Here is a 14,557-nt window from a genome sequence, read left to right on the forward strand (position 1 = left end):
GCACCAAGCAGCCGGAAACAAGCCGACGACCAATTCAGCAACTTTCAACTTTGCGTGTGCCGGGCCGGGAGGAGGAAACAACTTGAAGCACAGAAGATGTTTTTGATGTAGGTCCTTTCGGGAATGGAACCGGATAGGATTTGCTTCATTAGGAATATCTGTTTGTGTGTGTGTCTGTATGTGTGAAGACGCACTTTGGGAATTTCTTCTTGGTGAGAAATAAGATGCTGAGTTGTGGGTGCTTTTGGGGGTTTTTGGGGTTTCAAATTTCTTCTCCTGCACATCAACACACACGCATATATACACAGATACTTACAACAAATTATTTGTTTCAACGTTATCCAACTGGTTGGATGGGTGAAATTTTCCACAAAATGAGGAAACAACCCATCAGTTGTTGGTCTGAGCTTAGGTCAATGGGGATGGGCAGAGCAGTGAAAGTTAATAGAGCGAAAATGTTCTCCGGATTGATCACTGATTTCCTTTTGGGTTCTGCCCACGTTCTGGTTGTGCTGGCCACCGCAGGCCTTCTCACCACGTGTGTCGAACTGCCAGTTTGTGGTTCTGCTTTTTTTCGTTCTCCTCCTTCGGATTGGAATACACTCCTGAATGAAGGGTTACGCTTCATCAGCCAGCCCAATCAAGTCCATAATAAGGCAGGCTGCTCGACTTTGGCTGGGCAGTGTGTGGACTGTAGATGGATTAAAAAATCTGTTCTGTGATGCGGAAACATAATTTACGAAAAACGGGTCAAATTAATGTTTGAAAAGTCTATTAAAACCAAAAATTGATCATTAAACCAGCGGAGAGTGAGCCAAGGGATGAGATAGGTGCTATGTTTTGGGTCTAGTTCGTGGTTGGATAGGAGCCACGAATTCACGATCGCCTAGAGGATGCTGGAGATAGAGCGAAAAGAAAGAGGAAAAGTTGAAACATCATTCTTGAAAATTATGTTTAACTATCCACCACAGCAGAGGCATAACGTCAGTGGAGCTGCGTGCACTCCGAACTGGGCACTGGGTTGAACCTAACAGCAGTGATGTCAGCTTCCCAGAATGTAGAAATAAACTCGTTTATCTTCCTTGTTCATTAGGGTCATTTTTGACCCAAAACCGTACACTCCGTTAGCGAGCTGTTGCCAAGGTTAAAATATACAAACGCACTAAAGAGAGAAATTCCCATCTTGAAATCTTATTAATTGTTATTCAAAAACGAATCTGCTAATACCACTGAATCTTCAAGAATCTTGGGCCCCATTAGGAATACCAGTAACTCTTCGAACCCAACCGAACATGGGAGGCCAAATAAAACACTCAGACGCAGCACTGATGATGTTTACATATACATCATCGAGCATTTTCTGTTCGCACTGGGTCCTAACTCCTAGTGCACCACCACGGGTCAGCCTCCTCCGCGCTGCCCATGCCCATGACCAGTCATCATCGTCATTAAAATGGGCTGAGGAGGAGCAGAAAAAAAAACCCCAGCAACATCAATAATTCTGAACTAGCCATAGCCAACGAGATCTTATGGGCAGCAGCGCGTCGAATTCGATGTTCGACGGCTTTACGCTTCGACGCATGGGCCCCAGAAAAAGGGGGAGTAAAAGTTTAACCTTTCTCACTTAATTTTTCAACTGACTGACTGGCTGGCTGGTTGGCTGCATTGAGCTGAACGTGGTCAAAACAAAGTGGACCTCGAGAAGATGTTGTTGGCTTGAGGAGATGGGGTCGCGACAGAGAGATGAGTTAGAAATGGCCCGTCTCCGGTTATTTCGCGTGTCCCTATGATGGAACTGCTACGTCGTGGAGATTTTTCGATAAATTACGCAAGATAGAGCGCGACACAATCCAGGGTTGTTGAACTTCATGATAAACTAGCATTCGACATTTATTCCGATATTTATTTGACATTACATTTATTTGCACAACGTCACAATTAGGATAACACATAGGGTAAATCGCATGGCTAAAAATTCGTCAATTGTTGCACACTTAAAAAAGCAAAGAGTTGGCAACAATGGGCGAATTTTACAGTTGAAAGACGAGACTTGGAGAAGGCGAATGAAACGCGAACTGCATCAGCTGCTGAGAGAATCAACTACTACGAACTGGGCGGACGGGAGACTACGTTGGGTGGGTCACGTCAACAGGATGTCGGATAGCAACCAGACTAAAATGGTTCTCGAGAGTCATCCATCTGGTACAAGGACACGTAGTGTGCAGTGAGCTAGGTGGGTCGATCAAGTGGAGGATGATCTGCGAAACCTTCGCAGAGTGCGGAACTAGAGACATACATCCATAGACCAAGTAGAATGGGGACGACTCCTATGTACAGCAGAGGTCACGCAGGCCTTAGTCTGACTGGTAAGCTATGTATTTACGAGTGATTAAGGTTAAAAGTGAAAGCGATAAAACAGTGCGATTATATCATAAAACGCGAAGCCAAATGCTAAATTTTTACAGTAAAAAAGCCTCCCACGATACAGTAGCTCGCAAACATTTCGCGAGACATGCTCCGCAACGGGTGCCTTCTCAAAAGATATGCACTAAGACTATCCTTTGTAGAACATTACTATATTCGTACAAGAGAACATAGCATCTATTCCTTGAAAAGGGTTTCAGGCGATTTCATCTTATTTTAGATGGTTTCGTAAGATACAAGCAAACTAGATCTAAAATTAAGCAGTTTGGGTCCGACACTGCACGCTGGTTATATGGAATCAACCCATCTAACCACCACGTGCCTCCTACTTCTTCAGTTGCTGCTGGGAAGAGTTCGATGGAGCCTCTTGGTGGTTCACAACAAGTAAAAGTGGGAAATGCCAGCGGGCGTTTTGCCTCCTACAGTTTTCCGGCAACTAAAAAGTAACCAAATTTTGTGGGTTGAAGTCGCCATTTGGGACTCCGGACATCTTCTCTATACAAAATATACCCATATTGCATAGTTTTAGGGCCTATAGGTCCATAAAACAGTCGCCATCTTGGATATTTGAGCGCCATCTTGGATATTCTGGTCGCCATCTTGAATATTGGGCCGATATTGGGGATTTTCTGGTCTGCAGTATAAATTTCCGCACAAGATTCGTCAACAATGCTAAAAGTTACAAAAATCGGCGCAGCTTGATGTGTCACATGATGGGGCATGGTTCAGTTTTATATATAACCAAATCCACCGGTGCTGGTCCGGATCACTAAAATGGCCATAACTCCGGAACGCCTTGACCGATCCTAACCATTTTCAATAGCAAACAATGCGGTAAAATTCCGGTTCGATTCGTGCTAAAATCCATAAAATCGGTCAATGAAAAGTGCCTTAAGGTGAAACGGGACGCCGTGTTATTTTCCCTATCTTGCCTCTCTTTCTAACAATTTGCCTCGCGATTTTGAAGATGGTAATCTCGAGTTCTATCGCACTGAAGATGCTGAAAAACAATCAGCATATGCACTGCAAGTGAGCATACACAGTGATAGGTTTTTGTTGCAAAATATGAAGTAGAATCTGAGATTACCATCTTAGTAGCAACAGAGCAATGGCGGATATTTCCCCGACCGTCCCGTCCGCCCTTAAAAGTGAGTGACTTTTTTTTTGTACACAGACATACATACACACATACAGACATCATCTCAATTCGTCGAACTGAGTTGATTGGTATATTTGACTTGACCCTCCGAGCCTTCTATCGAAAATTCATTTTTTATTGAACATATAGCCTTTCAGTACACTTTGGTGTACGAGAAAGGCAAAAATGTACATTGAAACCTCCATTTAGGTGGAATCCATTAAGGTGAAATATATACAGGTCCCTCCATTTAGGTAACGTTACCTAAATGGAATTTGATTGTGTTCAGAGCAGTTGGAGTCGTCAAGATTACAGATAAAGTTGGTTTACGAAAAAAAGCAGAATTAAAAGTTAAGGTACGTTTACAGAGTGTTTAAGGGTAAACAGTTTAAGAGTCTCCAAGAGCTCCATGGAGTTTAGGCCATCTGATCTACAATCGTAATCAGTGATCTATTGGAGCATTATGAATGAAATTTATGCTTACACAGCCTCATTTTACTATGTGTTGTACGTATAGGTCATCGCATCTACCAATGATTCTTTAAGGGCCCGCTTGAGTGTAGGTCATTGAATCTACGAGGGCTACTTGTTGTATCAAAGAGCATTAAGAATGAGGTTTATACTCACACAGCCCCAGGCATCTATGTTCTATAAAATGGTGGGTTCTATGATAGTATATCATATCTGAGAATTTCGTAGAATTGAGACCATCTGTTCTACAAGCGTAATCAGTGATCCATTGGGGTATTATGAATGAAATTTTTGCTTGCATAATCTCATGCAACTATGTGCTGTCAAGTGGTGAGTTCGTTGTCAGTTTGAGGATCTCCAAGAACTTCCTTGGTTATATGTCATCGGATCTACTAACGTATTTGGTTGTCTCTAAGAGATTTACGACTAACGTTCATACCCACACAACTCACAGGTAACTATGATCTATCAAGTTTTGAGTTCGAAGAATCTTTAAGGGTTTCCAAGAACTCCCTTGAGTATAGGTCATCGAATCTACGAGGGCTACTAGTTGTATCTAAGAGCATTAAGAATAAGGTTTACACTCACGCAGCCCCAGGCATCAATGTTCTATCAAGTGGTGGGTTCTATGATTGTATAAGCGTATCCGAGAACTCCTTGAATTGAAGGCAATCAGGGATCTATTGGAACATTATGAGTACAATTTGTGCTTACATAGCCTCATGTACATACATTCATGCATTAATTTATTTGTTCAACATCACATTTAAGACAAGACATAATCAACAATAGTACGCCACAATACTCGGTGTGTGGCTGCCGTTCTCCATCCTCGGTCGCGCCCTAGGTCGCGCCCAATGCTCGCCAGGTCACGCTCCACCTGGTCCGCCCATCGTGCTCTCTGCGCTCCACGCCTTCTTGTGCCAACCGGATCAGTTGCAAACACCAGCTTTGCAGGGTTGTTGTCCGGCATTCTTGCAACATGCCCTGCCCACCGTATCCTTCCGGCTTTGGCCACCTTCTGGATGCTGGGTTCGCCGTAAAGTGCAGCGAGCTCGTGGTTCATCCTTCTCCACCACACACCGTTCTCCTGCACACCGCCGGAGATCATACTTAGCACGCGTCGCTCGAAAACTCCGAGTGCTTGCAGGTCCTCCTCGAGCATGGTCCATGTCTTGTGCCCGTAGAGGACCACAGGTCCTATTAGCGATTTGTACATGGTGCATTTGGTGCGTGGGTGAATCTTTTTCGACCGCAGTTTCTTCTGGAGCCCGTAGTAGGCCCGACTTCCGCTGATGATGCACCACCGAATTTCACGGCTCACGTTGTTGTCAGCCGTTAGCAAGGATCCGAGGTAGACGAATTCCTCCACCACCTCGAAATTATCCCCGTTCATCGTAACATTACTACCCAGACGGATCCGGTCGTGTTCGGTTCCGCCTACCAGCATGTATTTTGATTTTGAGGTATTCACCACCAGTCCGACCTTAGCTGCTTCGCGTTTCAGGCGGGTGTACAGCTCTGCCACCGTTCCAAATGTTCTTGCAATAATGTCCATGTCGTCCACAAAGCACACAAATTGACCGGATTTTGTGAAAATCGTTCTCCGACTGTTGAGCCCGGCTCTTCGCATCACACCTTACAGAGCGATGTTGAAGAGTAGGCAGGAAAGTCCATCACCTTGTCGCAGTCCCCGGCCGGCGAGATACGAATGAACTGAATAGTTCACCCGAAATCCTTACGCAGTTTTGCACACCGTCCATCGTTGCTTTAATCAGTCTAGTCAGCTTCCCAGGAAAGCCGTTTTCGTCCATAATTCTCCATAGCTCTGCGCGGTCGATACTGTTGTATGCCGCCTTGAAGTCGATAAACAGGTGATGCGATGGGACCTGGTATTCACGGCATTTCTGGAGGATTTGCAAACGGTGAAGATCTGGTCCGTTGTCGGCCGACCGTCGATGAGGCCGGCTTGATAACTTCCCACGAACTCATTCGTTTTAGGTGACAGACGACGGAAGATTATCTGGGATAGCACTTTGTAGGCAGCATTCAAAATAGTTAGAATAGAAGTTCTCACATTCCAAATGGTTGCCTTTCTTGTGAATGGGGCAGATTACCCCTTCCCTTCACTCCTCCGGTAGCTGTTCGGTTTCCCAGATCCTAACTATAGCTATCAGGCGATGCAGACAGGTGGCCAACTTTTCCTGGCCCATCTTGATGAGTTCAGCAGCTGCGATACCATCCTTATCAGCTGCTTTGTTGGTTTTTAGCTGGTGAATGGCATCCTTAACTTGCCTCAGCGTGGGAGTTAGTTCATTTCCGTCCTCCGCTGCACTGGCGTCGTCATTTCCTCCATTGCCGTGGTCTCATGTGCCTACGTTCTCCACGCCATTCAGGTGCTGATCGAAGTGCTGCTTCCACCATTCGATCACCTCACGTCCGTCCGTCAAGAGTCTTTATCCCTGCATATTTCGGCTCGCGGCACGAAGCCGTTGCGGGATGCGTTGAGCTTCTGATAGAACTTCCGTGTTTCTTGGGAACGGCACAGCAGTTCCATTTCTTCACACTCCGCTTCTTCCAGGCGGCGCTTTTTCTCCCGAAAGGCACGGGTCTGCTGTTTCCGCTTCTGTTGGTAACGTTCCACGTTCTGTCGGGTCCCTTGCTGCAGCATTACCGCCCTCGCTGCGTTCTTCTCCTCCAAAACTGTTCTGCACTCTTCGTCGAACCATTCGTTCCGTCGATGCTGTTCCACGTACCCGATGATGCTCTCGACTGCGTCGTTGATGGCTTCTTTCACTGTATTCCAGCAGTCCTCTAGAGGCGCCTCATCGAGCTCGCCCTTGTCTGGCAACGCGGCCTCGAGATTCTGCGCGTATGCTGAGGCGACATCTGGTTGTTTCAGTCGCTCTAGGTTGTACCGTGGCTGTCGTCGGTACCGCATTGTTGACGACGGAGAGTTTTGGTTGCAGTTTTACCATCACCAGATAGTGGACGGAGTCGATGTTGCCGCCACGATAGGTCCTGACGTCCATAATGTCGGAGAAGTGCCGTCCGTCAATCAGAACGTGGTCGACTTGTGACTCTGTCTGCAGGTGTAACGATAAGGGAGGCTGTGTTGGAAAAAGGTGCTACGTATGGTCATATTTCTGGAGGCGACGAAATCAATTAGTCGTAGGCCGTTTTCGTTCGTCTGCTGGTGTGCGCTGAACTTACAAATCGTCGGTCTGAATTCCACCTCCTGGCTTACCTGAGCGTTTAAATCTCCTATGATGATCTTGACGTCGTGGTTTGGGCAGCGATCGTACTCGCGTTCGAGCTACGCGTAAAATGCGTCCTTGTCATCATCAGTGCTTCCGGAGTGTTGGCCAGAAACTGTTGTTTCGGACAATCCAATGAGCGAAACTCGTTTTTTTACGTTTGAGTTTGCTTTTAGCTGTAATTATATTTAATTATTTAGTTTAAGTTCAACATACATAGTTTTTAAGTTCACATTGCATGTTTAATTCATTATTTATCAATATTAGTTAGTAATTTGCATGTTAGTTCAGTACAATTTTATTTATTATCTTACATTTCTAGTCCCTCTTGCTGTCCTGTCCTGTCCAACAATTCATTTACAAATCCGATGTGTACTGTGTAGCGTGTGTGTCGTGTGCCTCCAGTTTAACTACTGTTGGTGTAGCTGCGAACGATCGGCTACGAAGTCGTCATTCTTCCTAGGAGTCGTTTCTCTCCCATCACTTGCCAGTACGCTCTCCAGGAAGAGAAATCGGGGTAATACAGCACCGTCCTGAACACGGAGTGTGGGCTGTGCGCGTTTATTATGCTGAAGTTGAAGAATCGGTTCGTATTATTCTGTTGCTGATTTTCCGTTACAATGCTTTTTTACGACTGGCTCGTAGGGCCTGACACCAACACAGTTGCACAGTTGAGTTTAGAGTCCTTCTCTGGTACTCGGACGTTGATCAGCCGCCACTAAAATGGGGATTAGATGCTGTTGTGAGCCGCTCCTCCTGGAGAACAGACGCTCAAGCTTGCAGGAGCGCACAAAAGCGGCACAAAATAAGCAACAAAGAAGGCATGGCGATTACTCTTTATCCCAACTGGTAACAGATGTCATGATGTCGAATGTTGCAGACAAAACGGAAGCTTTTACACTCGTGAATATTCAAAATCACAATGCATGCCGTAAAATCGCTAAACTCGTACTCGTGGTCCACAATATTTATCCTATTCTGTTCACATTGAGATAAACTAATGTCGGTTTGAGTGGATTGTCGCAACAAATGCATTTTGCTACATTGTCATTATTGTTGCGCGATGGTTTAATTTTGATTCAATGGTCAACGCACCAAAACCGAATTATCAACCCAACGTGAAATCCCTGATGCTATACGTCAGTAATACCTGGTGTGTATCAGTAGAGAACACTCAATGGCTGCAGATCTTCATCAATAGATGTCTGCGGTATATAGTTCGTGCATGGTGGCCGCATAATAGGATCTCCATCGTCGATGCCATCAAAGGCCAACAGTAATTTGGGAGCGAAAGCTGAGGTGGATCGGCCATACTCTACGCAGGGGCGGGAACGAAATCTGCAAACAAGCGATAGATTGGAACCTAGCAGGACATCGCGCAGAGCAGACCCAGAGGCTCATGTCGGCGCAGTCTTCATAAAGAAATAAAGCAAGTCGAAAAAAAAGCGATATTATAAAAACCACAATAAACCATAATAAAGCCAAAATAGAATAAACTTGGTTTTATGACGATCTCAAATTGTTGCTGAAGCTATTATTATCGTTATCCTTTTTTCAATGATCCTATTGTTTTCCACTTCTTCATATGACCTACTGATTAGATCAATGTCATTTCGAATTCCGCCCATGTTAGATCCTCTAAACCGCTATAGTCCTACAAAAATCGTTGTTTTCTATTGCATTAGCAGTCCACGTGCACCAACATAAGCCATACAAACAATCACGATCATTATGACGAACCACCAGCAACAGCATCCCGTTCAGCGTAATCTCGAGAAGCGTTCACAAATTAAATAAAGAAACAATTGAAGTAAACATGACGCAAAATCTTCGAAACGGTAAGTTTGCCGGGGAAAGCATTTTTTCACTCCGTCGTCGTCTTCGGGCTCCATCCCGTTTACTCCAGATTTCAATTTTCCTATCATTCCTCAGATATGCGCACGTCGACCACACGGAAAAGAAGAAAGAAATTAAAAACAGGAACCACGACGACGATGCAATGATACGGCCACGCACCGCGCACGTCCCAGTCGACACCATGAGCTAGCTACGAGAAACACGACCGGTACCGGCGTCATACTCCCGACACCCGGAATCGACCGCGATCATGGCACGGACGGGTGGTGTCTAGTCTGGACAATGCGCGGGACTGTGAAACCGCAGCCACAACAACGAACGCAGCGAGCGCCAGACAACGAACGGCATCCCACCGCCGTGCGGCCGCGTCGGTCGTTGCAGCTCTCATTGCACCGGGCTGGGAGTTAGCGGAGACAACCCAAACCGAACGCGAGATATGGTAATGCAACGTGCGCCTCGATTCTGTGGCCGGGACGGGATGGATGCTTGTTTTGCTCACGAGATAATATTTTCCGGTTGAACCTTATTTTTTTTTCTTTTTTCTACTCGATGGTGTGGATCATGCAGACACGCAGGAGAGACGATTGTTTAGAGTTCTAAATCAAAATCTGTCAATCAGTGTCATGGTAAGCACACCACAGCAACAGCAGCAGCAGCATCAGTATACCAATGAGACCAACCAGAAGATGCAGACCACCAAGGAAGTGGCTGTACTGTGCGGGCTTTGGTGCAGCAAAACGTATTTACCGGAATGAGGATCATGATGACGACGACTATGATGATGATTGAAGACAGGAAGTTCGTAAATTCGATTTGCTCGGCGCTAACTAGTATCGCGGTGGCTGGTTATTTGGAGATATTGAATAATTGGCGTATTTTGTTTAGTTAACCAGTCCTAGTTGAGCAGTACATTGACCATAAGTACTAGCGTGGTTCAAAAAATCGTTTTTTGTTCCACAAGCTTATTCGATTCATAAACTATGCCTTCTCCCAAAATTTCAGCCTGATTTGGTTGGTAATTGACACTACACAAGGCGTCAGCTAAGAGTCGTGTGCTAAGCTGATAGTGCGTCTGTTCTGGCATCCAGCGGCTGAGTAAGAAACGCTGCACCACGCCCATCTAGATCCTAGGTGGTAGCGTGGTCGTCCCAGTGTTGATTAGGACGTTAAACAGAACTGGCACGACGGTCCTCCGGCGACACAGGAGTGTTGGCGTAGGCTCAATAAGCCACCCGTAAAAATCCCCATTGCGAATAACATTGGAGAAAATACGACTCGATACAATCGGCAAAGACTCAAGCGACAAAATAAGGACTACGAAACTTGGATCCGGAGGAACTGGACCAGGATCCGGAAGTGGCCATATGATCCCGGTCAGGTGTCAAATAGCAACCACTAACATCCTTACCAAAAATAGGCATGAAATGAGGTGTCGCACTCCATAATAACTTGATTTGGTTAAAAATAGCTTGGTGCGGAACCCGTAGAACCAGGTTCGGGACCTAAAAGTGGCAATTCAGGTCACTTCCCGTCACCAATCACGGTCACGAGACCATCACCAATCGATTTAGCATGTTTTTTTTTTTTCCTTTGGGTCTTTGGGATACATACTTTGTGTTGCTTCAAACCAGCAGCAAAAATAAGTTCCGATTTTTGGCTCGGTTTTTCCCACTGTGCAACGGAAGAGCAGCTTGGCGCAGCTACACTTGAACATTACTGGAGGGACATCCGATCCACCATAGGTAGAACCTCGGCTTCAGCACTAGGCTCGCGACTCCGAATCACAGAAACGACTGGTACGACGGCGAATGTGAACAGTTGAAAAACGAGAAGATTGCGGCATGAGTGAGAATGCTGCAACACCGTACGAGAGCGAATGAGGCACGTTACAGACAAGCGCGGAACAAGCAGAACACAGTCATCCAGATGTGGAAGCGCCAGCAGGAAGAACGAGATCGCGAAGCGATGGATGAGCTGTACCGCGCTAAGGACACACGAAAGTTCTACGAGAAGCTGAACCGCTCGCGCAGAGGCTTTGTGCCACAAGCCGACATGTGCCGAGATAATCACGGGAATATTCTCACGAGCGAGCGTGAGGTGGTCGACAGGTGGCGGCAACATTACGATGAGCACCTCAATGGCGACGTTGCAAGTACCGAAGGTGGCGTGGTAACAGATCTAGGAGTATGTGCACAGGACGAAAGACTTCCGGCCCCTGACCTGAGATTGAGGAGGAGGTTGGCCGGTTGAAAAACACCAAAGCCGCTGTAGCAGATCAACTACCAACGAGCTTCTAAAATACGGTGGAGAAGCACTGGTGAGAGCACTACACTGGGTTGTTACCAAGATTTGGGAGGAGGAAGAATTACCGGAGGAGTGGATGGAAGGTATCGTGTGTCCCATCTACAAAAAGGGCGACAAGTTGGATTGCGGGAACTACCGCACGATCACACTACTGAGCGCTGCCTACAAGATACTCTCTCAAATGTTATGCCGCCGTCTATCACCGACTGCAAGAGAGTTCGTGGGGCAATATCAGGCAGGATTCATGGGTGAACGCGCTACAACAAACCAGATGTTCGCCATCCGCCAGGTGTCGCAGAAATGCCGCGAATGCAACGTGCCCACACATCACTTGTTCATCGATAACAAATCGGCGTATGATACAATCGATCGAGAACAGCTATGGCAGATTATGCACGAATATGGATTCCCGGAGTTATTAATCAAGGCGAAGATCAATCGAGTGATGTGCGTAGTTCGAGTATCAGGGACACTCTCGAGTCCCTTCGAATCCCGCAGAGGGTTACGGCAAGGTGATGGTCTTTCGTGCTTGCTGTTCAACATTGCTTTAGAGGGTGTAATAAGGAGAGCGGGGATAAACACGAGTGGGACGATTTTCACGAAGTCCGTTCAGCTGCTTGGTTTCGCTGATGATATTGGAATTATTGCTCGTAAATTTGAGACGATGGCGAAAACGTACATCCGACGAAAGAGTGAAGCCAGGCGAATCGGATTAGTCATTAATGTGTCGAAGACAAAGTACATGATGGCAAAGGGCTCCAGGGAGGAATCAACGCGCCCGGTGATCGTACGGTGATGAAATCGAGGCGGTTGGAGAATTCGTGTTCTTGGGCTCACTGGTGACCGCCGACAACGACACTAGCAGAGAAATTCAGAGGCACATTGTGGCAGGAAATCGTGCCTACTCCGCAGAACTCTACGATCGAATAAAGTTCGCCTTAACACGAAGATAACTATCTACAAAACGCTTATTAGACCGGTCGTCCTCCATGGGCACGAAACATGGACCCTACGTGCAGAGGACCAACGCACCCTTGGAGTTTTCGAACGGAAGGTGTTGCGTACCATCTACGGCGGAGTGCAGATGGAAGACGGGACTTGGAGAAGGCGAATGAACTACGAGCTGCATCAGCTGCTAAGAGAACCAACCATCGTCCATACCGCGAAAATGGGGAGGCTACGGTGGGCGGGTCACGTCATCAGGATGTCGGATAGCAACCCGACTAAAATGGTTCTCGAGAGTCATCCGACCGATACAAGAGCACGTGGAGCGCAGCGAGCGGTGGGTCGAGCGTGGGTCGACCAAGTGGAGGACGATCGCAGAGTGCGGAACTGGAGACAAACAGCCATGGACCGAGTGGAATGGAGACGGCTACTGTGTACAGCAGAGGCCACCCCGGCCTTAGCCTGATCGGTAAGGTAAGTACGATGTAGGTTCTTTTTCTTCTTGGCGTAACGTCCTGCCACTGCGCCGAACACTACCCAAGTAACCAAAAGTTCCGCTTCGCATGACAAAATGCAATTTCTAGATAAATTTCCGAATGGAATTTTCTGGTTGCTTAAGAGGCTTACAATGCTAGAACTTCATATAGTAAGTTCCTGCAAGGCTCATTGTGAGCCTCTTTAGCAGCTTGAAAGCTGCTTAAGATGCAAAAGGTAACTTTCAAGTTCTTAAAAGTTCAATTCAGTAACATGTGTGCTAACTGTATGCTAATGATTTTTTTTGTCAATTTAGCAAAAACATCTTCATAAAAAAATTTCATGGACAGGCAATTTACATTTATCAAATTAATTGAAGTGCAATTAAAACAAATAACGCCCACTGGATGCAAACCGGTAGCCTTACACTCTACCCCAACACCACAAAAGCGATAAAATATAGGGCAGATGAAATCTGACTTGAATCAATACTCTGCCGAAATCTGCTGTTTGACAGATTATCTCGCAGGAGGACCCGTTTTAAATCTACACAAGAGACATCATGAATAGTAAGATTGGGGTCATGTTTCACGCAATCACAAGCTGTGGTGAATCTTAAAATTAAAAGTACATTTTTGTTGTTACATTCATTTTGAGAAAGTTCCATCAGAACCCGAATTGGATAGCTGAAGCTAGGCAGATCCTGAACTGAACCTCCAATAATGCCATTCTCGTTGATTCTCCCCTCGCGAACACAAAGCACGCTGTCATAGTGGGTACGTCTGGCGGGTAGCCCGTGATTCACACGTCTTTTAGTGCCCGAAACGAGGTTTCTGTAGAACAGGTTGTAGCGAGGTAGGAGCTCGGTTTCGGGATTTGCTGGTCTGAACTCGATTTTTGATTTATCCTGGTGAATCGTAAATATTACTTGATAGCGATTCGCCAGCGCCGCGATAGATTCTTCTCCACCCCAGAATCCAGAACTCTCCAACTTCGCAAGGTACCACTCAACTTTGTCTTCAATAGAACAGTCCGCAGGAAACTCGTCGTTAGCGTGGCAAGCAATTTGGTCGTAGTAATAGGGAAGGTGGCCCCGTATCTCATCCACCGCAGTTAGGCGTGCCTGATGGCTATGCGTCTTGAACATAGGGTGTTTGGGGGTTACCCCGTAGACCTGATGCACGATAGAACCGAACAAGCAATCTCCGTCGCCGGGAATCTTTAGCAACCAATAACGGTCTCAGCGATTATCCACAATACATTCCATCATGAGGGATTCACAAAATAAATTGAACGACAGCAACCACGAGTTGTAACGCGAAAAAATCTCAAACTTGAAATCACGTGACGCTGACGCTCCAATAGGCTTGTTTGTTTGAAGTAGTGGTAGTGAAATTCTGCTCGTACTTAGATGGCGTATAAACATTATATACTAGCGACCGACTAACAGTTTGCTTATATATTGTATTAAGCATAAGTAAAAAGAGAATGAGTGACAACTAATACAAATGTATATATGAACACATTGGCCGTAGTAAAATATAAACGATACCCAAGTCTAAACTGCAATAGGGTTTTGTGCCGCTTGGGCAGGTGTTCCTATTTAGGGCGCTTGCCCCTACAACTGAGTCAATTTCATACCAAATGATTTGAATTTTTGCATAGGATTAGATACTGTACGTATCTC

This window comes from Aedes albopictus, chromosome 3, assembly GCF_035046485.1.
Source record: "Aedes albopictus strain Foshan chromosome 3, AalbF5, whole genome shotgun sequence".
In the NCBI taxonomy this organism is placed as follows: domain Eukaryota; kingdom Metazoa; phylum Arthropoda; class Insecta; order Diptera; family Culicidae; genus Aedes; species Aedes albopictus.